At 34.6% G+C, this 26,494-nt stretch overlaps 1 protein-coding gene across 5 annotated transcripts in view; it reads left to right on the forward strand.

Annotated features, from left to right (window-relative positions):
• The window catches only part of LOC105222794 (uncharacterized protein DDB_G0284459), a 482,380-nt gene that overhangs the window by 351,034 nt on the left and 104,852 nt on the right, over positions 1–26,494 (forward strand). For all 5 annotated transcript variants that reach the window (XM_049454104.1, XM_049454100.1, XM_049454107.1 and 2 more), the window contains one exon: positions 19,706–19,742. The gene's annotated coding sequence lies outside the window, so the exon portion shown is untranslated. The remainder of the gene's footprint in view (positions 1–19,705; positions 19,743–26,494) is intronic.

Genomic DNA, 26,494 nt, shown 5'->3' on the forward strand with positions numbered 1-26,494 from the left:
ATGTCAACAACAACAATAACAACAACGACGACTAAGTAAAACTAATATCGCTTACAAAAAACACACAGAAAAAGAAAAAATAATAAATAAAAATAAAAACAAAAACAAATCAAACAGAGCATTCTGCTGTTCCGCTTTGCAGTTCCTTCTTATCTCACATTTCTACTTCTTTTGCTACTTTTCCTACTTTGTCCGCTGCTTCTTCTACTGTTTCAGTGGCGTAGCTGTCTCCGGTTACATTGCATGCTTTTGACGGGTTTCTCTGGCCGATCCGGTGCAGCTTTCTTCTTGGACGCGGCTCAGTGAGTGACTGCACCTTCCTCAAGGCACAAGTGCTTAGCCACTTAGTTACATGTGTAGATATGTGTATGTGTATTCAGTATTTGTATGCGTGTGTTTGCCTGTGGCACTCTATGGTGCAGTGAAAATGTATTAAAAAATTAAAACAATGAAAAAAACAACAACAATTACCGCTAAGCGCGAAGTTTTCGCCGCCAGCGCGACAGCACCTTTCAAAATTGCTGAAGCGTTATAAGAACTAGGAAAAAAATGATAAATCTGTGCGCCTTGAAATTGATTTGATATGTGAAAAGCAGAAATTTTAATTGCCGATTTTCTACCATTTCTACTACTATTAGCTGCGACAACAAGAACAACAACATAAAAAATATTTCAGAAATATTCTTAACCAAAGCAAACAATTGAACCCAAACAAAACTATAAAAAGTGTAAAAAAGTAAATAATAACAACAAAAATAACAACAACTACAATAAAATCGTCCAAAGCATCCATACATTTTCTTCAACGCTGCTTAGCTTCCATCATATGCCACTCCCCTCTGCTACAGGTGAGATACGGTTTCTCTCGCCATCAAAAGCCGCTTAAATTTCAGCTTTCTTACACACACACACATATGTACAGTTATGGACAATAAAATAGAATCAAAGGTGTTGCTTTGAAACAATATCATAATTTTTTTGAAATTTTTCATCTACGTAGTAACTTTTCAGCATAATAACAAAGGCAATAATATGTACTTTTAAAAAAGAGGAAAAGATAGCATTGTCGAGTTTTACAGTTAACTGTAATTTAAAAACTGTAAATAGCGTGCCTCGTGCTTAGTGACAAAATAATAGAATCAATAGCGAAATAGTTTCATAAATGAAAAATGTTGAATTTAAAAAGCGTAAAAAGTAGTTATATTAACTTAATTAGATCTGTGGAATGAGATCTGAAACTAATACAATTACAATTATGAATTTATTTAAAAAAATGGGTCGAGCAAAACATTGTTTATAGGGGGAAAGATTGTGCGTCCAAAATTTGCAAGGAATGGGTCACGCGTAACGGCAAATTGCAAATATATGAAATATGTCTCAAATATTTGTGTTTGATGCCTTAAAATGTCTGAAAAAATAGCCCGATCACAAAAAAATGACTGCGCAAGTCGTTCGAAATATTGCATGATTGCCGATGCGCGTACCGTTAAAGGCCTCTGCAGCCATTCAATAAGAATTATTTGCAAAAATTTCTTCGAGAACAGTAAGAAGACGACTTGTGGAGAAAAATTGCTTTGTCACATGGTCCCGAAAGGTGCCAATGCTGAGAAAAAGGCATAGATACAATCGTACTCAGTTTGCAAAACGACACATTAATTAGAGCGGAGCTGAAAATTAAGAAAAAATGGTTCGACATTTTATAGTCTCAATGCAAAATTAATATGATAGAAAATGATAGTTATGCATGAGTCCGACGTCCAAAAAACAAAGAAATGCGCGTCCGCTACACGACTAGGTCTTTCAAACGCTGTGGGGGCAATATAATGGTTTAGTATTGTTTCTCATATTGTGTTCCGGGACCTATATTTTGAATACAAGAAAACATAGACCGCCATATACACGTTAAGGTTTTAGATAATCTCATATTCTCAAATGCTGACTGGAATTGGCTTTGCATTTTGGCAATTCCAACAAGAGAGCGACCCGAAACATATTTCGGTTCTTGCCAAAAAGTGGTTTTCAGATCATGGTGCTAGCGTTATGGTTTGGCCAGAGTAATCAGCAGATCTGAATCTCATCAAAAACTTACGGAAAATTGTTAAAGAAAATATTGCACCCCTTAAACCGAAAAATAAAGCAGAATTCTGAGAGAAGGTACAAAGGTCTGGTATTCTGTTCCACAGAACACTTTCGGTAGCCTAATTAGGTCTATGCTTAGAAGATGTGCATCTATATTAGACGATTAAGAATACACCACAATGTACTACCAATTTTTCTATTAGTTCCCTTAAAAAAATATTTTTTTTTATTGAAAAAGTTTTTGATTCTATTTTTTTGTCCATCGAATTTTTGAAATATATTGTTTACCTTTGTTTTTGTAATATTTATGAATTCTTTTGTTCCAATATTTTTACTGCTACCAATAGCACTTGATATGAAGTACATAATAAAAATATAACTTAGTTGAATTTAAATCAAATTCATAATTTTTTTGAGAACGGAAAATTAGTACCACGGATGATTCTATTTTATTGCCCATAACTGTATGTATATACATTCATATATAATATTGTATATATAGTTTTCTGTTCTTTTGCGTCCTCTATCGCCTCACAGTCATACATTTAATCGCCTTTGACAATCGAAGAAATCTTCGAATAAAAGTCAAACAGGAAGTTGCACGCTGTGGCGATTAAGAACGCTCAATAAATTCTGTTACAATTGAAACTGGCGTGACTGTGCTTCAAATTGCCGTCCATTTTTCACCTCACCTCAGCTCAATTCAATTTTTGATTTTTACTACCATTTTTACTCTTAGTTCCAGTTGGTGTTATGATTTTGTTCAGCGTTCAATGACATCAGTTGCTCCACCGCTGAGTTCGATAACAGTTTTCAATGTTAGATTGTTAACCTTGTGTGCCGAACAAATAGAATTATGTGTATATGTCTGTGGGCTTGGCGTAAATTAGAGCTTGTATTATTTTATTTTGACGATTTGTAAGGTTTAAATAAGCTGTATTAACTGACTGGTGTGGTCTTATACTATATTAATGAAACGATAAAAAATGTGGATAATTTATTTTGCCATTTTCTATTAATCAAATCAAATTGAGCAATCAAAAAGATTCAAACTGATATTTATGAAGAGAAATAATATTAATGTCTCTATTGTCCCCTTAGATGAAGCTAATGAGTTTATCACAACTCCAAATCAAAAAATATAATCTACGAACGATTTTGCTTCAACGGAAAACGTTTTGTTAGTTCTTTCTAACTGCATTGTTCGGTATAAAGAACCTTCAAGTCGAATTAAGATTAATTAATAAGAAAAACATATATTTTATGAAGATATTTATCTCGATTTTGATGGACTAGTTTGTATAACCGATATATACATTATATTATGTTGCCTTCGCCAATAATCTGTGCCAAATTTCATTAAGTTAATTTGACAAAGAAAAAAGAGGAATTAGCTCATCGTACTGACCTTTTATTTTTCTAATATGTAATCCCTTCCAAATTTTCCTACTTAAGAAAAAACACAGACATTTCAAATCCTGGGCGTGGCTACGTTTCGGACGGTTCATCCGTTGAGTTCAATTTCCGGTGACTCGTTCGAGCCCTTCGACTAGTAACTGACGAGTGACACGCCTGATGTTTAACTACAAGGCCTGAATCGAAGCGAGATTGTCCGCATAAACTTAAGACTTTACATATCCCTACAGGAAAAACTCTAACGACTTGACATCACACCATCTTGGTGGCCAATCGACCGGCTCAAATCTCGCCGAGATTACCAGCTTCAATTTCAGGCATCAAATAGTCGGTAATCATGGCGCGATAACGGTCGAGACTCCACCGGCTCACAAACCACACCAAACCGTTGCTATTTTCTGGATGAAATGACAGCTTTGAATCTCTTCGGTACATACCTGTTGAGCAAGAAATGGGTCTCATCGCTGAATAAAATTTTGCACGAAAACGTCGGATCTTCTTGGAACTTTTCGAAAGGCTGTAGGGCGAAGCGATGTCGCTTGGGAAGGTCGAGAGACTTTAGTTCGCTTTCAATTTAAGATTTCGACGTAAAATTCGCCTAGTCGCTCCATACGTGAGTCTGTGTTACTGCGAACGGCGCCGAATCAACTCTCTAAGGTCTTCGTGTACACTTTTAGCTACGGCTGCTATATTTTCTTCACTGCGTGCTGGACGTGATCTATTGGGTCGAATATTATCCAATAATGAATGCTGGGTCTCAAGATGAATGATGCTATTGCGGATAGTACCCTCAGTAGGCCGAATATATTGATTATAAGTTGAGCAAAGCGCGCAAAACATTCTTTACAGAACGTGAATTTGCGAAATAAAATTGAACAATTTGTAAACGTTGTTCAGCCATAAGTTTTTACATGATTAAATGCCAAACAATACTGAGCAAAAATAACATGACAGCTTGACACGACTCACGCCTGATCTGTCGAAAAAAGGCTAGAGCACCTCTGATTGGATCATCCGTTATATTTTATAGGGTCTTCGACGTTTCCAAGAACAAAGTTCGTTATACACTTAACCTATGTAGTTGACTCAAAGCTAGTCAAGGAGTACTTCACGATCAGAGTCGTTTGGGTACCTGGCCACGACGTGCTAGCCTAATCCTGATAACATTAGAATGGCATTTGGATCTCCATTGTCATCTTGCGTTCTAGCACTAGACCAATGGACCTCGTGTGCGCTTAGCAGATGCTGGTCCACGACCCGTTCCTTTGCTACTGCAAGATCCTTTTGTCCTAGAGTAGAACGCAGGATATTTCCTGAACTACTTGCTTTTAGCAAAGGTCATCTTCCGCAATCGAAAGAGTTCCCGCTGGATATTGCCCAATAAGCATTCATGCTGTAAGGTTAAAAATCTTAACGCACGCAAATTGTCAATGTTTGTATGGAGGAGGGTGAGTTGCAAACATCCAAGCACTTTCTCCTCCATTGACCAGCCCATGAAAAAACTATGGTTGAAATATATCAGCAGTCTAACTAAGATAAGCCGTCTCAACGATAGATTTGTAGGGGTCTTATGATCTATTAGATCCTATTTTTAGGTAACAACGGACCGGCGTTCTAAGCTGTCAAAGTGCGTTTGTATTCCTTGTTAGGCTCGACCTCATAATCTAACCTAACCCAACCCTGTTAAGGGTAGAAAAATATTAAAGAGACGAGATTGAATTATGTAGTATAAACATAAGCGTTTTTAAGTTTTTTTTATTATAGTTGGAGTTTAACATTAGTGGCAATACCATTAATTTAAAAAAGGAAACTTCTTCATGTGCTGGTGGTATTTTGATAGCCTTTTTGTGTGACTTAAAGCATTTCTGTGTGATAATCCGAACCTTACCTTATCCTCATTGACAACTGTGTCTACCCAGCTAAAAAGCTTAGTTAGACTTCTTGCAACTCTTTAAATTAACCACAAGAGATCTTAACTAAAAACCTATTAAATCGCATACGCATGTACTAGAAAACATCTCTGCTTTGCTGTCAGCCAACCAACGAGTCATTAAACCTTATGAAATATTCACACATAACACGACAAAGAGGCGAGGCGTAAGATCCTAAGCCGCCGACATTAAAGCGCATGTCGAAGCCGTTAAGCAAATCTTCACTGGGCGACTTTGCAGCCCTCAGCCCATTGCTGGCTGCCAACTTTACTGCCAATTTGCCATAAATTTGTGCAGCAATCAATTTTCTTATCTGACATAGCGATGCGCTCACTAAATTATCGAAAGTGGACGACGTTTGTGAAGCCACTGCCCCAGGTGGTTAGCTAGTGCACTAGTGTATGCAGGATACCTTCCATAGAAGCGGCCTTGCAAGCCTACAAATTTGCGTGGCTTGCTTCATTAAGCAAATGACCGAAGCGCATGAGTGGCTGCCAGCGAAAAGTGGAAGTAATTAGATGTCGACGAATGGGCTCAACAGCCCGAGTAGCGATAGCGCGTTTGCAGATCGGGCTAAGCTTAGTTCAACGGTCACACAAGAAGCTGCAGATAGTAGAGCCAAGTAGACTCAGGCTATACTTCATAGACAGTTTGCCGCTGAAGAAGAGTTCTACATAAATTCGTTGTTTGCGGTTGTAGCCTTGAGGAAATAGAGTAGGTAGCAGAGAAAAATTCGTGGAAGTGAACTGCAAGTGAAATAAGCAACTGCTTATAAATTTGAGAATGCGTCTATGTACATCTACGAGATGTTTCTTACGAATATTTGTATAAAGCACCGTGAGCCATTTTTTTAGTTTTAAAAATTTTCTTAAAATCTGATCTACTAATTAGTTCCAGGAATAGTCTATACAGAGACTATAACGGGGCACTTTTGGAGAACATGCGCTAAAAGTGGTCTTGCCTTATAACAACTGCAAGCTAGAAGGGAATACGGAAACGATTTTCCAATTTCTCTGTGAAGCTCTATCAGAAACCCGACAAAAAATACTTGACACCAAGTATTGTTTTTTTAAATTTTGCCAGATATTTGTTCGAGGATTCCGAAAAACTGTCTACTTTTTTGAACTGGCTATCTTTATATATTCGTTCCACAAGGTCGAAAACCTGAATTTTTACCTAGAGATCCCAGAGATTTGAGATTAAAGGAAGTTTGAAGAAAGTACTGTATCGTAAGGAGTAGATAGAAGTATATTTTCTTTGTTCTGCTTCTTCAAATTATTTTTAAAAAATTTGTAGGGGCCAGGGGGTAGGATGTGAAATGTCATGCGCCTAATTGTAGGCAATATTTTTAATTAGTATACTGTGATATTTACTAGCAATAAAAGAAAGCTTCTGAAAGTCAGTTTAGTAGTGAAAATTTTATATAAAGGGTGATTTTTTAAGAGCTTGATAACTTTTTTTTAAAAAAAACGCATAAAATTTGCAAAATCTCATCGGTTCTTTATTTGAAACGTTAGATTGGTTCATGACATTTACTTTTTGAAGATAATTTCATTTAAATGTTGACCGCGGCTGCGTCTTAGGTGGTCCATTCGGAAAGTCCAATTTTGGGCAACTTTTTCGAGCATTTCGGCCGGAATAGCCCGAATTTCTTCGGAAATGTTGTCTTCCAAAGCTGGAATAGTTGCTGGCTTATTTCTGTAGACTTTAGACTTGACGTAGCCCCACAAAAAATAGTCTAAAGGCGTTAAATCGCATGATCTTGGTGGCCAACTTACGGGTCCATTTCTTGAGATGAATTGTTGTCCGAAGTTTTCCCTCAAAATGGCCATAGAATCGCGAGCTGTGTGGCATGTAGCGCCATCTTGTTGAAACCACATGTCAACCAAGTTCAGTTCTTCCATTTTTGGCAACAAAAAGTTTGTTAGCATCGAACGATAGCGATCGCCATTCACCGTAACGTTGCGTCCAACAGCATCTTTGAAAAAATACGGTCCAATGATTCCACCAGTGTACAAACCACACCAAACAGTGCATTTTTCGGGATGCATGGGCAGTTCTTGAACGGCTTCTGGTTGCTCTTCACCCCAAATGCGGCAATTTTGCTTATTTACGTAGCCATTCAACCAGAAATGAGCCTCATCGCTGAACAAAATTTGTCGGACGTAAAGCGCGAAACACATTTCGAACCGAACACTGATTTTGGTAATAAAATTCAATGATTTGCAAGCGTTGCTCGTTAGTAAGTCTATTCATGATGAAATGTCAAAGCATACTGAGCATCTTTCTCTTTGACACCATGTCTGAAATCCCACGTGATCTGTCAAATACTAATGCATGAAAATCCTAACCTCAAAAAAATCACCCGTTACTAAATGAATATTTCCACTTACTGTATTTGTTCGCCTCTCATATCTATTTGCATTTCTCATCAATATTTTTCTAAAAACGGCACACTGTATATTTACGCAGCGGCCGAGTGGTGATGGTTTTGCAAGCGCTTCGTGCGCTGGTCAAGTCCATAAATTTGCAATATGGATGGACGGAACCATTCACCCATGCAAAAAGAAATAAAAAAAAAACAAAACAAAAATTGATTGTAACCTTCACCATTTATGTTGTTGTTACTGCCGTCATTATTGTTGTAAATGCTAAGCGAACTTAGGCCGCTGCTGCCGCCAGCAAATCTTCGCTTCGTTCAACTTTATGCTACTTTATGGTTGCAGGTTTCGACATAAGAATGTTGTTGTTGTTATTTTTGTAAAATTTATGTGTCTATCTATGTGCAACAGCTAGCCACAATGTTAGCATCATCGGCCAAACATCGCCACGTTTAATGCAGCCCGATAATAACAACAATAGTAGCAATGAAATGTTGAACTTTTGTAACAACTACAACAACAACAAAATGGTGGCATAAAAAGCACCAGCACCAACTTCGTTTGGTGAATGCAATTGAAATAGCAACAGCAACAGCAGCAACAACAACAAATCAACATTCACTGTTGCACCAAAAATTGTGTGCATAACATTCAAATGCAAATAATTGCCGCAGCACAACAATGTTCGCCGGCAACAGCAATGAAAGAGTGGCAACAACAATGAAATAGTACCAACAACAATGAAATAGTGGCTGGCAACATTCACTGCCAAAAGCGATGGTTTATTGGTGAAGCTGCAGCTGTAGCTGTTGTTGTTTTTGTGCCATTTGACATGATAGTTGTTGTTGTTTTTGTTGTTGGCTTTTTTATTGTTGTTGCTGCATTTGATTTTTGTTTTTGTCGTTGTTGTTTATTTTGTTGTTGTTGTTGTTTTTGTGGTGCATATTTTTGTTATTGTTGTTGCATTTTATTATTTATTTATTGCGCTTCTTTCTTAAAGCCTCAAGGCAAAGGAATGGGCGTGTGGCGGGTGGTGGGAAGTAAGCATTTGCCCAGTTCTGAGCTTGACTGCTGCTCACACACCGGCCAACAATGGCTCTGGCGCGAGCACAACTCAAGCGCCTACCGCCAGCGAACTGAACTCTGCGGCTTGCAACAAATGCATTGTTTGCCTTCGCAACTTCTGTATTGCGGATCATATTGTCTCCACTACATGCACGCCAAATACTCCTATGAAGACATATGTATACATGTATATGTGTATATGTGTATGAATGTGCGTCAACAGCTGCCGGTAATGCAACGCCACACCTCTAGTTTCGGCCCACTGCATCTAAAGTAGTGATATTCTACATTCTTTTCACATTGTTGTTGTTGTAGTAATTCTTACGGCGCTGTTGGAAAATTCTCGACTCTACTCGCCGTGCTCCGAAACGAGTCTTTCGCCGCAGCGCAATTGCAGCATTCACTAGTTTGCCACATTGCAGTAGCGCGCTCCCTCCTCGCTTCTATTGTGGTTGCTTTATTGTTGTTGTTGTTGTTCCTACAATTCTTATTCTCATTGCTAGTCTGCAGTGGCATTGCGGCGGTTTTATGCTTTGGCAATCTGCAAAATTTTATTGGCGCAACGGCAGTTGCTTGCTGCTTGTTGGCGATTGACAGTTGCTGTCGCAGCCGCTGTTGCTGCTCCTGCTTCTGCTATTCCTGCCTCCGCTGCTGCAGTTGTTGTGGCTGCCATTGCTTGCCGGTAGCGATTTGTAGCGGCAGCGTGTTACTGGCTTTGCTCTGCTGGCGCGGAATGCAATGAAATGAAATGAAACTGCATTCTTTTGTCTAGCCGTAATGCATATCTGGTTCTCAGTCGAAGAACTGGATTTTTGCTTGGCATCAAGCATCATAATTTTTATTATACCTTAGCACGAAGTGTCGTAATGAACGGGTTTATTACATACCCACAGGGTAGGTGTATTAATGAATTCTAATATTATTTATTTGTTTTTACTTCTTTTCTACAAATTCCAGTGTTTTATTTCATTATTGAACTGAATTCTTTTTTGTCGGACATGAATTATAAAGTTTCAGAAAGTTGTTATGATTTTTAATTTGAAATTATATCATATCTGTTTATGGTTCAAAGATATTCTTGCACTTAAAAACCTTTAAAGACATTTTTTACAGAAGGTGGAGATCAGAAGAACTATAAATATATATTTATCCTGGATGAAGTATAAACTTTAGTTTTTTGCCTGTATATTTCCTATCCCAGCGGTTTATAAATATTTATTCCCACTCTGATCCCTAACCAACTTTAAATATGCTTTGAGATTTTATGTAAATCATGCTTTATTAAAGATAGGTTTGCGGTTTACGATATACTATACATAGAATAAATCTAGTATAAATTATATTCGCCGTCTTCGATTTTGCTATTTCTCTGATCTTTGTCTTTAAGCGCTGCTCTTTTGTGAAATATTTAATGTTAAAAAGCTTCCATTTGCTATTCGCTAATACTTATTGAAATGTCAGAGTTTCCATTCCATTGACCAATGTGTCATTTGGAAGAGTTCTACCGCCAGTATTGTTGTAATTTTACTGTGTAGGTTTTGGTAAAACGTTTTGCTACTTAAATCTCGTTAAATACTGAAAATATCAAAAAAAAAAATTGAATTGATATTGATCAATAAATATATTTACATTATCACCAAAAAAATTGATTGAAAATTGAAATGAATACCGTGTGATTAAGTTTGACCCGGACTTAATCATTTAAAATGCATACGCAAACTCAAACTGTTCTTTATTATGCAATTCGTAGATCTATTCGTTTGAAGTTTGATCTCCATATGTCAATTAGTGTGTGTTAGGCAGCTGTTTATTTACAACACGAAAACGTCGTCTGGCGATTTTTAAAACGGGAAAAGTTTTATTATTCAGTTTGCTTGAAATTTTGTGTTTTCAATGGAATTACAATTACGCAATCGCTGGAAAGTGTATTGGGTATACTTTATTACGAACGCAAGTATTTGAGTGGCGCAGGACATTCAGTAAACGTCGCGGGTCATGCGGACCATTCGCATTCCATCTACCTCTGTTAATGACCATAACTTGGTAATATCTAAAAATCATCGCGTTGGCGGGTAAGCAGAGGATCTCAATATCGCTTATAGATTAACTAAAAAACACTATGTTTAATGTTTTGAGTATGAAGCGTGGCTGTGCTGGACTCGTACCACTCGAATCAGTTTCACACGAATCTTTTGAAAAACTACTTAGAGTAGAGGTCGTAAAAGAGATCCTTGAAAACGTAACTGAGGACCCTAGATTCATAAAATGCATCATTACTTGGGACGAGGCATGGGTTTCAAGAAAATTACTTTGAAATTGTTTAATATCCATTCCAAAAATTAGCCGAAACGGGAAAAACTTAAATTCCTAGACAAGGCTTATAACAAGTGTATGGAAACTGTGTATTGAAGTGTTACTATGCTTGTATTGGCTCAGGAGTCAAAGTTGAAGGCAATAATAAAGCTTTGTGTTATAGAAAATATTTGTTTCTTTCTTTTCCATTTAAATTTGATCGATATGTTAAATAAAATAAGAGCTTAGTTTTCTATTCTATCCCTATATTCATTTTCATAGTCTGTAAAGCTGTATACCGCCCGGAACTTTTTTTATAGTTGCGTAGTTCCATGTTTAATATGAGTCAATCAAATCTTTCTTATTATTCAATTCATTTAAATAAAAGTTAATGTATTTCAAATTACTGCGCATTTCAGTTTGACATTATACCAACCAGTTTGAAATATAACCAAGTGATGTCGTAACACTATTTTATTATTGCAAGCAAGCTATACTTAAGTAATAATTGCAGAAAAAACAATAATCCTAAGCAGCAACAATTAAAATTATTTTATTAAGAAAAGCTTTTAAAATCTTAAAATCATATAAGTATATATTTACTTTGCACACAGACAAATCTTTCTTTATATAGAGAATACTCATATAAAATCATAAAACATGTAAATTTATAAAATATATATTTCAAGACAAATAATGATAAACGTGAAACTAAACAAACAAATTGATGCCATATCATTTTTCCACACAAAAATTTCGAGCGGTAACATAGCCTTAATATTTATTTTTAAAGTGTTTTTCTACATCCATATTTTCCCATGATTCAATAAATCATACCGCTGCACGCCATTATATCTCTTTCATTGTCAAATATTGCTCTACCAACCCTTCATTGTTTACTCTTGTTAAAAATAACCTGCGATTCTTCACAAACAACCTCCACTTGCCCACTTCTTATAATTGAAACAAAGAAAGGTTAAATATGAAAAATTAATACAAAATTCCCATAACAATTTTGTTTTCAGTTGCGAGATAGGCTTAACATTGAAAGCTGAAGATTTTGCTTTTCAAACACACCTACTTTTATTTAACTGCGTTGTTATTTACTTTGTACAATGTACTTATGAAAACATATAGGCAGGCGCAGTTTGTTGCAGCCAGTGGAAGAGTCTGTTGTATATCTTGTTCGTTTTCGCATCCCAAAAATTTTATTTCAATGTTATTTAAAGCAGCTGCGTTGTTAAGTGTGCTTTACTTTAGATGTTTTTAATATTTTTATACCCTGAACAGGGTATATTAAGTTTGTCACGATGTTTGTAACACCCAGAAGGAAGCATCGGAGACCCTATAAAGTATATATATAAATGATCAGTATGTTGAGCTGAGTCGATTTAGCCATGTCCGTCTGTCTGTCCGTCCGTCCGTCTGTATATATACGAACTAGTCCCTCAGTTTTTAAGATATCCTTTTTAAATTTTGCAAACGTCATTTTCTCTTCAAGAAGCTGCTCATTTGTCGGAACGGCCGATATCGGACCACTATAACATATAGCTGCCATATAAACTGAACGATCGGAATCAAGTTCTTGTATGGAAAACTTTGACATTTGACAATGTATCTTCACCAAATTTGGTATAGATTATTTTCTAGGGCAACAATGTAATTTCCGAAGAAATTGTTCAGATCGGATTACTATAGCATATAGCTGCCATACAAACTGAACAGATAGTTACTAACAGAAATGCACCTGTGAAGGGTATTTAGCTTCGGTGTAACCGAAGTTAACGTTTTTTTCTTGTTTTTTTTATATTTTTGTAATTTTTTTAATCCAACATCTTCATATAGGAAGCCCTTTTTGAAGTATGTACTTTGTATAGTGATTTTCAATTTATTTTTTTTATTTTTATTTTTTTTAATTTTTTATTTTTTTTTCTATATTTTTTAACCATAAAATATTTTTGGAGGTGTGGTAGCTTGTAGCTTTAGTCGTTATTGAAGTCAATACTTTGGTTGAGAGATTATATTTGTATGTACCTTCAAGCGTTGAGAATTTGAATGCTTATCAGCACACGATTGCTTCATAATTACTCCCCTATTGCTGTTTTTAATGAAAAAAAATAAAACTAAATTTTATTTTTGAAAATTTTTTAAAATAAATAGTAACTCCTTAAATAGATGAGTACTTTGTTTCGTCAAAAAATAAGGAGTGATCCATTTCGAGGCTTCCAACTTTTTTTAACACTGAAACTTCAAATTTAATTTGGAATGTTTATTATCATTCGAAAGAACATTCTTTGGCATTTTTTTTTTAAGATTATCTCTGTCAAATGTTGGCCGTCTCAGATGGTCCATCTTTTGAGTCCAATGTGTGACTCGTTCGGGCATTTCGACTGCTAACTGGCGAATAGTAAGCGTGATGGTTTGCTCCAAGGCCTGAATCGAAGCGAGGTTATCCGCATAGACTATAGACTTCATATCTCCGCAGGGAATAGTCTAAGGGTGTGATCACGCGATTCTGGTGGCCAAACGTGATCTATCAAAAAAAGGCTATTAAAAAAGTACTTCTACTTCGATCAGCCGTTATTATTAACAAAATTAAATATAAATGTCCTTCTATTTTTAGTCATAAATATTAGTCAATATTTTTTCCGATTTTTTTTTACTTTCATTAATTAAAAGTTTTTAAAAAGGTTCAAAGTGTTACATGCAAAAATAATTTGTTGTTTACGAAAGAAGAGCAAAAAAACATATTTTTAATTACAATAAGTAATTAATTGTATATGTGTAAATAATTTCATTCCATACATTCTACTTTGGCATGCTATTTATCACTTTCAACATTCTATAAGTGTGTCTTGACGTAAGCCAAACAAGCAAACAATTAAGACGCTTATTAATTACCTTCTAGCTGTCACCTGTCGGCACACACAGATCGTTCGACAACAGATCCGCAAAGTACAATTTTTTCCTGAACAGCTGTTATATTACTTTATTTCCCTTCCACTAACTAATTAATTTTATATTTTCGCTCACTTCGCGCTTTTTCGCATTTCAATGCTAATTTGACAAACCAAATGGAAGAGAAAAGAAGCGAAATAAATAAGATTTTAACAAGTATATTAGCGGCTAGAAGTTCTAAGCGTTACTTTGCCAGATGTTGGAATGTTTTAGTATGTACATAATAGTATATGAATATGTAAAGTTTAACTTTTGTGCTGATATATCTGCGCATATGTATGTGCTCATGCAATTTTTCAGCTCAGCGTGTTGCTGCTATTAAGCTATCTGACCATTAACTCATAACCTCGATTTAAATATTGGCTACAAATTTGCACATATCTTGCTTGTAGAACATTCAAAACAAACTCGGCTGGCCGGTCGTGTTTGTTTGCTATACTTTTACATACATATATTTATATTTACATATACACACACATTGACATATTTTTAGAAGTGTTCAGTAATTAGTTTACACGATTTTTTCAAATATGCTCTTTGCCATTCAGCTGCCACAAGAGATTTACTTTTTCATATAATTATTGTATGTATGTATTTAAAAGAGTTGGCAATTTTTATCGCATGCAACAAAACACCTTCGATTCGATTTGCCGCCAATGATTGCATTGAAAAAAAATGCGCAAATCAAAATAAGCAGTATAACACGCAGCATTTAGCACAACAGCAAAAATATGTAAAGCATGCGTTTTTTATGTAAATGCCTATATGTACATATGTGTATAAATATATAAAATAATATATGTTTGTATATCACACACATTTTAAACTTGGACTTTTGTTTTAGGTCAAGCGTGTATCTAGTTGACTTTGGATTATGACTTAATGCCTGATATATTTACGTGCATGCAGAGTGTCTATCTATGTACATACATACATATATACATATGTACAGACATTAAGCTAGCATAGTAATTCTTTGTTCTTAATACGAGGGCTGCTATATATATTTCTGGCCTAGGCAACACTAAGTGTTGCCAGGTGCAATCCGACATTTCCATTGGAAAGTTTGACATTTTTTAGCATAACATCACTCAGAACGTTTTGTCATTTAATCGTGAATTGTTTTATTTACAGGGCATTAAAAAATTCATCTCGGCCAAAAAATGAAAATAACTCGTGAACATTTTCGTGCGATCATTTTTCACAACTTTCTACGTGGATTATCACGACAAGAGTGCATCGATGAACTAAAATCTTTGTATGGCTATGAAGCACCATCCTATAGCACTGTGAAAAGCTGGTACAACGAATTCAATCGTGAAGGTCTTCCAAAAACAGCCGTTGTGCCAGAAAACATCGATGCCGTACGTGAACTGATAATGCAAGACCGTCATGTAACATACCTTCAAATAGAGGCATGCCTATGCATTTCTCGATATTGCATGAACACCTGGCCGTAAAAAAGGTTTGTTCTCGTTGGATCCCGCACAATTTGACAATCGCTCAAAAAAGGCTCGTGTGGATTGGTGTAAAGAAATGCTGAAAAAATACGATCGCGGTGCTTCAAAAGACGTTTATAAGATCGTCACAGGTGACGAATCATGGATCTATGCGTATGAGCCCGAAACAAAACAGCAATCGACCGTGTGGGTCTTCCAAGACGAGCCAAATCCAACGAAAGTTGTCGTGGAAGAAGCACTTCGAAGTAAATGGTCGCCTGTTTCTTCGGCAAAACTGGTCATGTGGCGACTGTTCCGCTTGAGCAACGTAGGAAGAGAAGACGAATCATTGTGCACCATGACAATGCGAGCTCTCACACATCGGCTCAAACCAGCGCCTTTTTGACCGGCCAAAACGTCGAATTGATGGGTCATCCGCCGTACAGCCCTGACTTGGCACCCAATGACTTCTTTTTATTCCCACACATCAAGAAAATAATGCGTGGTCAACGATTTTCGTCGCCAGAAGATGCTGTTGAAGCATTCAAAAACCATGTTTTGGAGGTGTCTCAGTGGGAGTGGAAAAAGTGCTTCGAAAATTGGTTTGAGCGCATGCCAAAGTGTATAAATCTTGATGGAGAATATTTTGAAAAACAATAAAACCATTTTCGTTGATAAATATTCCTATTTTCATTATTAGGCCAGAAATATATATAGCAGGCCGCGTAGCAAGTGAGGTGGCAGAGTTTTTAACTATTCGGGGTTATATCCACTTGAAAGTCAGAAAAACATCGTTTTTTTTTAAATAAAGATAGTACTGTGTACTGCCCAAAAAATAAGGTGACATTTGAATTTAAACTGCGCGCGTCGAAGGATTTTCAGAATTATTTTTTTTTTGGGTTGGTAGTCATATTTGTGTCAAATATCATGTCAAAAGATTCATTAGTGTTTGAAATACGTGTCGTTTTGTGAGCTGCTAAAAGTGAGTTTTTCGGTTTTTGCGATGTCGAAATTTGTTGGGCAAAGAATTTTCATTAAATTTTGTTTACGGAATCAATTTTCTGTTGCGGATACGTTGAGGATGGTGCAGAATGCCTTTGGTTATGAAGCTATGTATGTCCAAAAAAAATGTTTACAAGTGGTATAGTGAGTTCCAAGCCGGCCGTGAACGTGTCGAAGACGAAGAGCGTCCAGGGCGACCATCAACCTCAACCGACGAAGCTCATGTTCAACAAATCAAAGATTTGGTGTTGAAAAACCGTCGATTAACAATTAGGGACTTTGTTGATGAAGTTGGCATATCGAAAGGCTCAGCCAATACCATTTTGAAGGATGTTTTGGGCCTCAAGCGCGTCAAATCTCGACTGGTACCGAAAACATTGAATTTTTTGGAAAAAAGGTCGCGTTGAAGTGTGTGAAACGATGCTTTCCGACTACCAGGGTGTCATGAAATGCATTATAACTGGCGATGAGACTTGGATCTATGCTTACGACCCCGAAACAACCGATCAATCTTGCGAATATCGTGCCAAAAGAGAGCCGAGAGAGATTTTGAACGATTATGGACCCCTTTGTACGCTTCAAAGATAATTGAGAGAGCGTTGAAGACTTGCCTCGTTCTGAACGACCTGCGACCTCTTCAACTGATGAAAATGTTAAGAAAGCGAAGAATATGGTGCTTGAAAAGACAATAGTTGGAGATATAGATGGTGAATATTTTGAGTATGAAATACTTTCTTGCTCGACTCGTCTCGATAAAACTGATTTCTTTTCGAAAAGAATACCGTAAACTGGTCTCTTTGAACATGACGAACTGAAATTGCCGCTCCATGGAACTCGATGGAAGAGTTAAAACAAAAGTGCTTATGAAAAGAGTTCCTAGGACTGGAAAATCGTTGGCATAAGTGTATTACATGGGGATTTTGAAGTCGACAAAATAAATATTGAGGAATAATTAAAAATCTTGCCTTTTAGTTACAATTTCCGGGTACTTTTTTGTCACAATATATAACGCATTTTTTCTTTTACATGCTAATAGAATTGAAAAAGGTTGGAAATTTAATAAAATATTCTTTAATTTAATATAATAATATTGCAGAAGTAATTAACATATAGTGAGTACATTGTAATTAAATTTTGGATTACAAAGTAATGATTGCCATGTAGCTTTGTTGTGACAGTTTAATTATATTTTTTCTGTTAATGTAATCAAGTTTTTGATTTCAAGATAATGATTAATGATTACATTTTTGTTGGGGTTTAATTATATTTTTTACTGCTTACAGTAGTTTATTAAAAGTAAATAGTATAAATACTGGTATTGCAATTAAATTTTTGATTACAAAGTAATGATTGCTATGTTACTTTGTTATGACGGTTTAATCAAATGATTTTAATCGTACATAAGTAAAGAATGAATCATTATAAGTACTGGTATTATAATTATATTTTTGATTACCAAGTAATGATTACCGATTACTTTATTGGGGGAGATTAATTACATTTTTTAAATATTTTAGCATTTCTTTCAGCAAGGGCAAAAAACTTATTTTTTCAGAATTTTGCGTTTTTTTTATTCTTCAGTAGAAAATGTATCAAAATTAAATTTCCAAAAAATTGTACCACCCTAATGTACATATAAAGTTCAAATTCTTATGAAACATATATTCGTATTTATGTTAAAATGTGATAAATAAAATTTTTATTAAAAAACGTGCCTATCAATTGTAGCTTTTTATTTATTTCTACAACCGATGCCGACACAATTTTTTATTTTTTTTATTTGCGAAGTAAATTTGCTTGTTTATGCCTGAGAGTAAGCAAAATAATACTTCAAAAGTGTAGTTGTTGTTACAACACTTAAAATAGCGGCGCTTGCTGTTTTTGGCTTGTTTGTTTATTGTCGGAGAGATGCTGGCACATCTGTTTCTGTTGTTGTAGTTATTTTGTTTATTTCAGTTACAACGACGTAAGGTTGCTGACTTCTTAAGTCCAGCTACATCTTAATGTATATATGTATATACAATATATAGTATATTCATACATATGTAATATTTCTATTTTGCGGTGCTATTTTAGCATTTTTATTCTATTCCATTCATTTTATTTTTTCTGCTATTCTTCTTACACTTTTCTCACCTAACTTTCAACAGTCCGTTTTAAAGCAGTTCGTTTATACTTTTTCTGCATACATATGTATGTATATATTTCCTTCTACTTGAATACCCATATTCTTTTCTTCGTGTTATTCATCTCAAGTGATGTGTGATGCGTGGAGTTTGCTGCTTAAGTCTTTTGTGCGCTTCTTTCCATACAATTTCCCTTCAGCGTGTGTGAAGCGGAAACACTCTCAAAGCGATTGTGGTCTAAGAGTGTTAAAAGTATATCAGAATATGACGCTATGAGCTTATATTTAAAAGCGCATTTCATTTTTCCCAAGAAAGTGCAGTAGAACTGTAAAGTACCATAGACCATGCAACATAATAGCGGTTTCTTAATAGATCAACGGTGCTTGCTCATTTATAAAAAGGCCAATGAAATGTGGCTTAAGTATTAGAGACAGTAATAAAAGCAGAAGCAGTGGGTAAAGCTATAAAAATATGCTGCTGTGCACTGAAGCTCCACAATTTTTCCGCCAAGTTTCCTCTTCCAAATTTGATCTATATTTCTGAGGAAATGAGGCTTACTGTTTTATGAGTTTTTGTTTTGTATTTTTTTTCATTATCGAACGGCAGGTGGTTTTCATTGATGATTTTTTTTGAATAGAAATGCATTTTCTACGCCGTTGTCTTAGTTGCCCCGCTGTCTACTGCATTCCGGGTTATGTAGTCTCTAAGGAATCTGTGTAGTTTCAAACTTTTATAAACTCAACTTTGCGCTCATATTATATTATTATTTTCGTTTTTAGTTCGCATATTTTCAAATACATATTTATGTTGTTTTTGCTACAAAATATTTTGTAGTATTTTTTCTTTAAAATTTCTTTCTTTCATTTCAGCTTTATGCACACTTTATTTTGGTTATCTTATCGGCATTTAATACCCCTTTATATTAAATCGCTTTCTGTTTTAGCTTCAAAATATTTGCATATTTTAGACATAACGGTTTATTAATTAATTTGACCATTTATTTTTTCTATTTTTAGTGTTGCGAAATTGAAATCAAAGGAGAAAATTAAATCGGTAAGCTTGCACATTTTTATAATGCATATTCAAAATCATAATTAAGATTGGGCTAGTAATAAAATCCGTAAGCTATCGTTGGCAAATATTCAAAAACAAATAACGGTATATGCAAATGAATCGACTAACTAGCTGCTGGTTGATTGTAGGTGTGTTGGCACTAAATTTCAAAGTTATACTCGTATCGACAGTATATATTTTTTTATAAAAATAAATTTTTAGATGAAAATTAATTAATTTTTTAAATAATTTTATTTTTTTTTTAATTTTTTAATTTTTTTTATGGTTGTTTTTATAATTTGATTAAATATTTATACATTTTTGTAGAACTATTTTTAATTAATTAAATCAAAAAGCTTTGGTGGGGTTGCCAGATAAAATATTTTGGTCGTTTTTTGAAAATAGATGCTTTATTAATGACTTTTGATTTAGAAAACATTTATTTTTATTACGAAATTTAAAATTAAAAGAGTAGAAACTTTGATAGGGTTACCACAGAAAATATTTCAGTGAAATTTTGAAAATATATGTTTTATTAATATACTTTGATTTACGATTTGGCAGAAAACCTTCATACTACGAAATTAAAATTTGGAAGAGTAAAAAATTTAGTAGGGTTGCCAGAGTTCTTTAAAAATCCTTTACGATTAATTTCATTCCATATACATATGTATGGTAAATATAGGAAACTTAAAGAAACTGAATTAAATACTTAAAAATATTTATACTCGTATAACTTTGTATAAAAGTTTTCAATTTTCCAAAATTTAAGTTTTTAAATTTTTTGAAAACTTTTTAATTCATTGGAGTTGATATTTGACAGTTATTTGTAGTATCCCTTAATTTCTTATAGGGCAATGCCATGAAAAATTCTGCCATATTTTAGTTTAAATAAGTTTGGCAACCCTAGGTAGGTGAAAGTAATTTATTATTGCTGGAAAGTTGTTGAGTATAACATATATATTTCATTCTATAGTTAATTACCACACAAATAAACGCAAGTCATTATTAGTTTTTAAGCAAAGCTTGATCTATTAAATTACCAACAACTCATTAAATATTCTTGCGACATTTTCAAAACTACGAAAAGTGTGCTAACTACTCAAGAACTTCTTATATAAACACTTTTCTGTTGATCATATCATTTCGATATCATCATTTAATGATTCGGCTTTTATTAATCTCCTCAATTCATTTTTCGACCGGCAATGAGCCATCTTCTGATTGACGAATAGCAAACTTGTTTCAGCAGCTGTACCTGTTTCCCATGTGCGGCTCGTAAAATATGAGCAAAAATTATGAACTTGTTTTGTCATAAATTAGCATAAATTATAAATCAGTATCGCAAAACAAGTCGCGGCCAACGCCGAAAAACAAAACAAAGTGAACGAAACGACGCAAGCAGCAGCGCCACCACGCGGCGGCTATGCAGTTGTGGTCCAGTGATCAGGCTGATTGCATGTAAGTTTTGACACAGCGTTCACGCCTGCGTCTGCGCCTCCGCTATCAACACCAGCTATTCCGCCAGCACCGCGCTATCAATAACAACAACAATGAACAAAAAATTAAAACAAAACGCAAAGCCAGCCATTGAAGCGTTAAAAAACACGTTTCATTTGTGTTAATTACCGTCATTTGTTGCTTTAGCTGTTATTGTTGCTGCTGCCGTCTCGATAGATGCCAAAAGGCTGACTTCATCGCTAAAATCTCAAAACATGCTTCAATTTTGTGGAGATTTTCGCAACCTCAACGCTAAAATTGCCCACTTGGTGCGCAGTAAAGCATAGAATAGCCGTTGGAGTCTTGCAGAAAGGCAAATATACTCATCTATTATGTTGTTGTATACGTATATGCTGTTGTGCATGTATGCTTTGTTGCCATTGTGTGTTGCGGTGGCCTTTTTGCTATTAGAAGTTGACTTTGTTTACGACTATGGCATTGATTTAGTGTTGGTCGGACAAAAAAACATTTCACTACTGAATAGCTGATGAGCTGATGCTAATTTAGTTGTTGTCTTGTTTGCTGTTATTAAATTGTTGAAGTGTTATTGGTTGCTAATCGGCGACGCAAAGTATTTAGCGTTTATTTTAGCTCAAATTATTGTAATTTCTCCAAAACCGCTTATTAGTCTGTGTTGTTTTAATTAGCAGCGCCATTAATATTTTCTTCTTTATTTATTTCTTCTTTTTCTTTTGTAATTTTTTTATGATTAATAATAAAAAAAAATAATAAATATAGTATAAGAATTTCTCAGTAAAAAGAAAGAAGTGCTTATATTCGAAATATGAGTTCTTCAAAGAGATTATTTTATATTCCATTTTCAATATAACCTCCTCTTTTTTTACTCTGAACTGGGTAAAATATATATACATACATACACATATGGACAAAATAATAGGTGTGCCTATGCGTGATGCCATTTTTTTGTCAAAAAGTGTTGTAACTGTTATTTATTTTTAATACCGCTATGTTTTTATGATGGACGCGTTTTAGTAGCATGGTGGTGTCAACAGTTTGCATTACTCATTCGGTGATTTTGCTTTTTAGTGACGAGTGATCATTGTTCATTTAATTTTGCTTGGCCATTAAAATAGGTGTAGTTCATATTTTTCGTAAAGAAGTTGTTAATTCGTACTATTTACCATACCAAAGTAAGTATTTGAGTATTTCCAAATTTATATTAGTTTAAATATCACAAACTGACAAACAAAAAATTTTCAGAATGGGTCGCAAGAGACACTGCACCGAAATAGAACGCCAATTGGTTAAAAAACTACGTGGTGAAGGGAAAACATATAAATTCATAGCCAATACGTTAGAGCGATCAGAAAATTTTGTCACTAATGCTCTAAAAGGAAAAAAAGGGAAGGAAACTCGTGGCCGTCCAAAATTAACCTGCCCAATTGATGACCATCGTATAGTACTTATGGCAAAAAAAGACCCTTTTATCTCTTCGCGACAAATTGAAGCGGAGGTGGGACTTAATATAAGCTCGCGGACAATTCGGCGTCGTTTGGTGGAAGCTAAACTACCAGGGCGAACGGCCAGAAAAATTCCTCTGCTACGAAAGAACAATATCCAGAAGAGGAAAACTTTCGCTACTGAACATAAAGATTGGTGTGGTCCCACTGGAGAAAAAAGGTGGCGAAATATTTTATTTGGTGATGAAGTGAAGATAAATCTTTGCGGAAATGATTCCATGAGAAGCGTACGCCGTCCGAAAGGCAAGGAATTCGATTCCAGATACACCAAAAAGACAGTTAAGCATGGGGGCGGAAATGTTATGGTGTGGGGATGTTTCTCCTGGCAAGGTGTTGGTCCATTATTTTGGATAAAGGATACAATGACCGCTGTTGAGTACAGGGAAATATTACAAAATATTATGCTACCATATGCGGAAGAAAATATGCCTCTGCGCTGGTGTTATCAACAAGATAACGATCCGAAGCATACCTCGAGGTTAGTATCTGAGTGGCTCATAAATTCAAATGTAACCTGTATGAAATGGCCAAGTCAATCTCCTGACCTCAATCCGATTGAGAACTTGTGGAGTGACCTCAAAAGGAGATTGGCAGGCTTTTCTTTTCGAAACAAGGAGCAATTGTGGCAAAAAGCTAAGGAATTGTGGGATGCAACTCCCTTGGAGACTTGTCAAAAGCTAGTACAGTCTATGCCCAAGAGAATAGCAAAACTTATCCAAAACAAGGGAGGATATACCGGCTATTAAAAACTTATAGGCTAAGGAAATAATATACTGATTTTTTTTTTTTATTTTGAAAAAACTTTTTTACACCTATTATTTTGTCCAGGGAAATATGTTTTTATAATTGAATTTTTTGTTTTAAAGCTTACAGTAAGAAAATTGCAAAGTATTTCTGTTTAATAAAGAGAAATACTTTTATTACTAAAGAAAAATTTGTTTTAATTGCATATGATTTCACGATATTTTGGTAAAATGTAATACACCTATTATTTTGTCCATATGTGTATATGTACATATGTATATAATGAGCCATGTCAATATGTTAATCCATGTAATTTTCACAGGCTTCTGTTGAAGCCAAATTGACTCCATTACGGGAGTTCTGTATTGACTGAAACAAATGGTAGTCCGAGACTTCCCAGCCAAGCTCTCCCAGTTTTTTCCGAGTCATCAAAGATGTGTGTGGTCTAGTGTTGTCCTGATGGAAGACGAAGCCTTTTCTGTTGATCAGTTCTGGCCGTTTTTTTCGATTGCTTGCTTCAAACTCATTAGTTGTTGAGAGTATAATGTAGAATCAGTCGCTGGACGAGGCTTGAGCAGCTCATAGTGGATCCTCCTTCCATCCTCCTCCATCCTTTCTAAACCAACCAAACACTTAGCATATGCTTTCGAGACGTCAACCCTGGCTTTGCGAACATTTGTTGAGCTTCACCACGCTTGGACCATGATCTTTCTCGTACATTATTCGTCGTATTTGATCCACTTTTCGTCTCCTGTTACCATTCGCTTCAGAAGTGATTCGATTTTATTTCGTTTCATCAAAGAATTGCCGAAGTTCATTCGGTCCATTAAATTTTTCACAGACAATTCATGTGGTAACCAAACATCTTGTATCTGTCCGGGTCAAATTTGATCAATTGGAATACAATTTTTTCTTGTTTTTCAAATGCTCCCAACTCCACTTTTCACTTCCTTCCTTTTTTTCTACAAACTCTAACTTTGTATAATCCTTCAATCCATATACGACTCCATTTTCGATTGCTCGGCCTTCAAACTGTTTGAAACCGATTTAATTGAAAAAAACCGAATTATTTATTTTTTTTCTTACGTTTTTTGTTTCGTCAATTATTTTTTATATAACATATACTCCCAATGCTATAAATTTATCATAATGTTTCGGTTTTTTTATTTGAACAATTTCTATAATTTTCGCATTTTGCGGAAAATATCGCTTGCGTGACTAAACATTTTTTCGGCCTCGGTTCACTTGTCAGCTGATGAGCACAAATACGGCGATTTTCTACGGCAGCTTAGCTAGATTTTAATGAGTTTGCTCATTAATTTGTAATTTATATAAGTATGTAGTAAAAAGCACGCAATGCAGGAAAAACTCCTTTGATTAAATTTTTGCAAATCGATTACTCGTACCATTGTTAATGAATCGGTGAATTTGGCGATGTTTTGTTTTGTATTTTGTATGAATTCATTTCATTATTGAGGAAGCCATCAAATTTGCTATGCTCAGCGTTTTATAAATTAAATAGGTTTTAATGGTGGCAAGACAGGCTATTTTTATTGCGGTAGCAAACATGAATATAATGCAAAGAAATATATTAATGTATTTTCAAGCTATTCGTTAGTCCACTGGTTCTCAAGTTGAATTAAAAAATGCGGTAATATTTGGTTATGTAATTGTTTAATTTTATTTAATTCATTAACATTTTGTTATATGCAACATAAGAGCTGCTTTCGTAATTGCAATTTGTAAATCCAGCGAGCGAGCATAAATCGATTACAAAACAAATTGTGAAAGCTCAGGTAATATTTTAATTAATTTGATTTAATATGAAAGTTGAAAAATACCATAATAGTGTTTTTTTATATTTATTTTATATTCTTTTATATTTGAGTTTCATTAGCTTTTTATGCTTGAAAAGCTGCAGTTGCCATGAAAGCTTGACTTAATGATTTAGTTAACTTTCTTATTAAATGTGCCGTTCTTATTAGAGCTTCTTATAAATCTTTTGTAACGAAAGCTTCATTACAATAAAAGCTTGGTGGGAACATTTAAACGTTTTCATTTATTTTGTTATTTTTATTTGAGTTTCAATCGAATTTCATGCTATGAATGCTTCAGACACCACCAAAGCTTTGTTGAATAATATACTGAGCTTTTATTTTACTAATTTTGTCAGGCGTATATGAATTTGTTATGATGAAAGCTTTATTGAATAATTTTGTTAAGAATGACATTTTGTGCATGCTTCACTTGCCAGGAAAGCTTTTCATATTACGAACGTTTTAGTTACCATGAAAGCTTTGTTAAACAATTCAGTTAGCTTTTTATATTATTATTATTTTTTTTTTATTTCTTAAGAATTTCATGTTATGCAAGCTTCACTTGCCAAGAAAACTTGCTTGAAACATTGGTTAATTTTTAATTCATTTTGTCATGCTCATTTGACTTTCAAAAGATTTTCATGCTTCAGTTAGCTTCTTAATTAAATTTGATATTTTTACTAAAAATAAAGAACTCATTGGTGTGTCTCAAAGCTTTGGAGTGAGAATTAAAAAAAATATATATAAAACTAATACAGATTATTTTGTTGTCAAGAGAAGTCTCTGAAAGCTCTAAAGGTCTGTCTTTTTCTTTTTTATTCGTGGCACAACCAACTGCTATAACTTAGTTAACTATAACAAATTTTAAAAATTTTCTTATTAGCATTTATTCGCAGTACTCTCCATCGGTATACGTTGGGAGCTTTAAAGCTTTCCCATAAGGAACAGAAAATAACTAAAAAATTTCACATTTTAAAGCCCAAATATGGAAAAAAGCTTTAAGGAAATAAAATTTCTCGGAGTTGCCACCTTATTTCGATGTATAAAGTTTAGCGATACATTTTTTTATTAATACCACTATAATAATAAAACAAATGTCGCGTATATACAAATTTTTAAAGGTTGCCACATTATGTCAATTAAAATATTACCGTTAGGTGTTATTACATCATTATTTAATATTTAAATATTTTCTTCTTTATTATATTTA

The sequence above is a fragment of the Bactrocera dorsalis genome, chromosome 4 (genome assembly GCF_023373825.1).
Source record: "Bactrocera dorsalis isolate Fly_Bdor chromosome 4, ASM2337382v1, whole genome shotgun sequence".
NCBI lineage: Eukaryota > Metazoa > Arthropoda > Insecta > Diptera > Tephritidae > Bactrocera > Bactrocera dorsalis.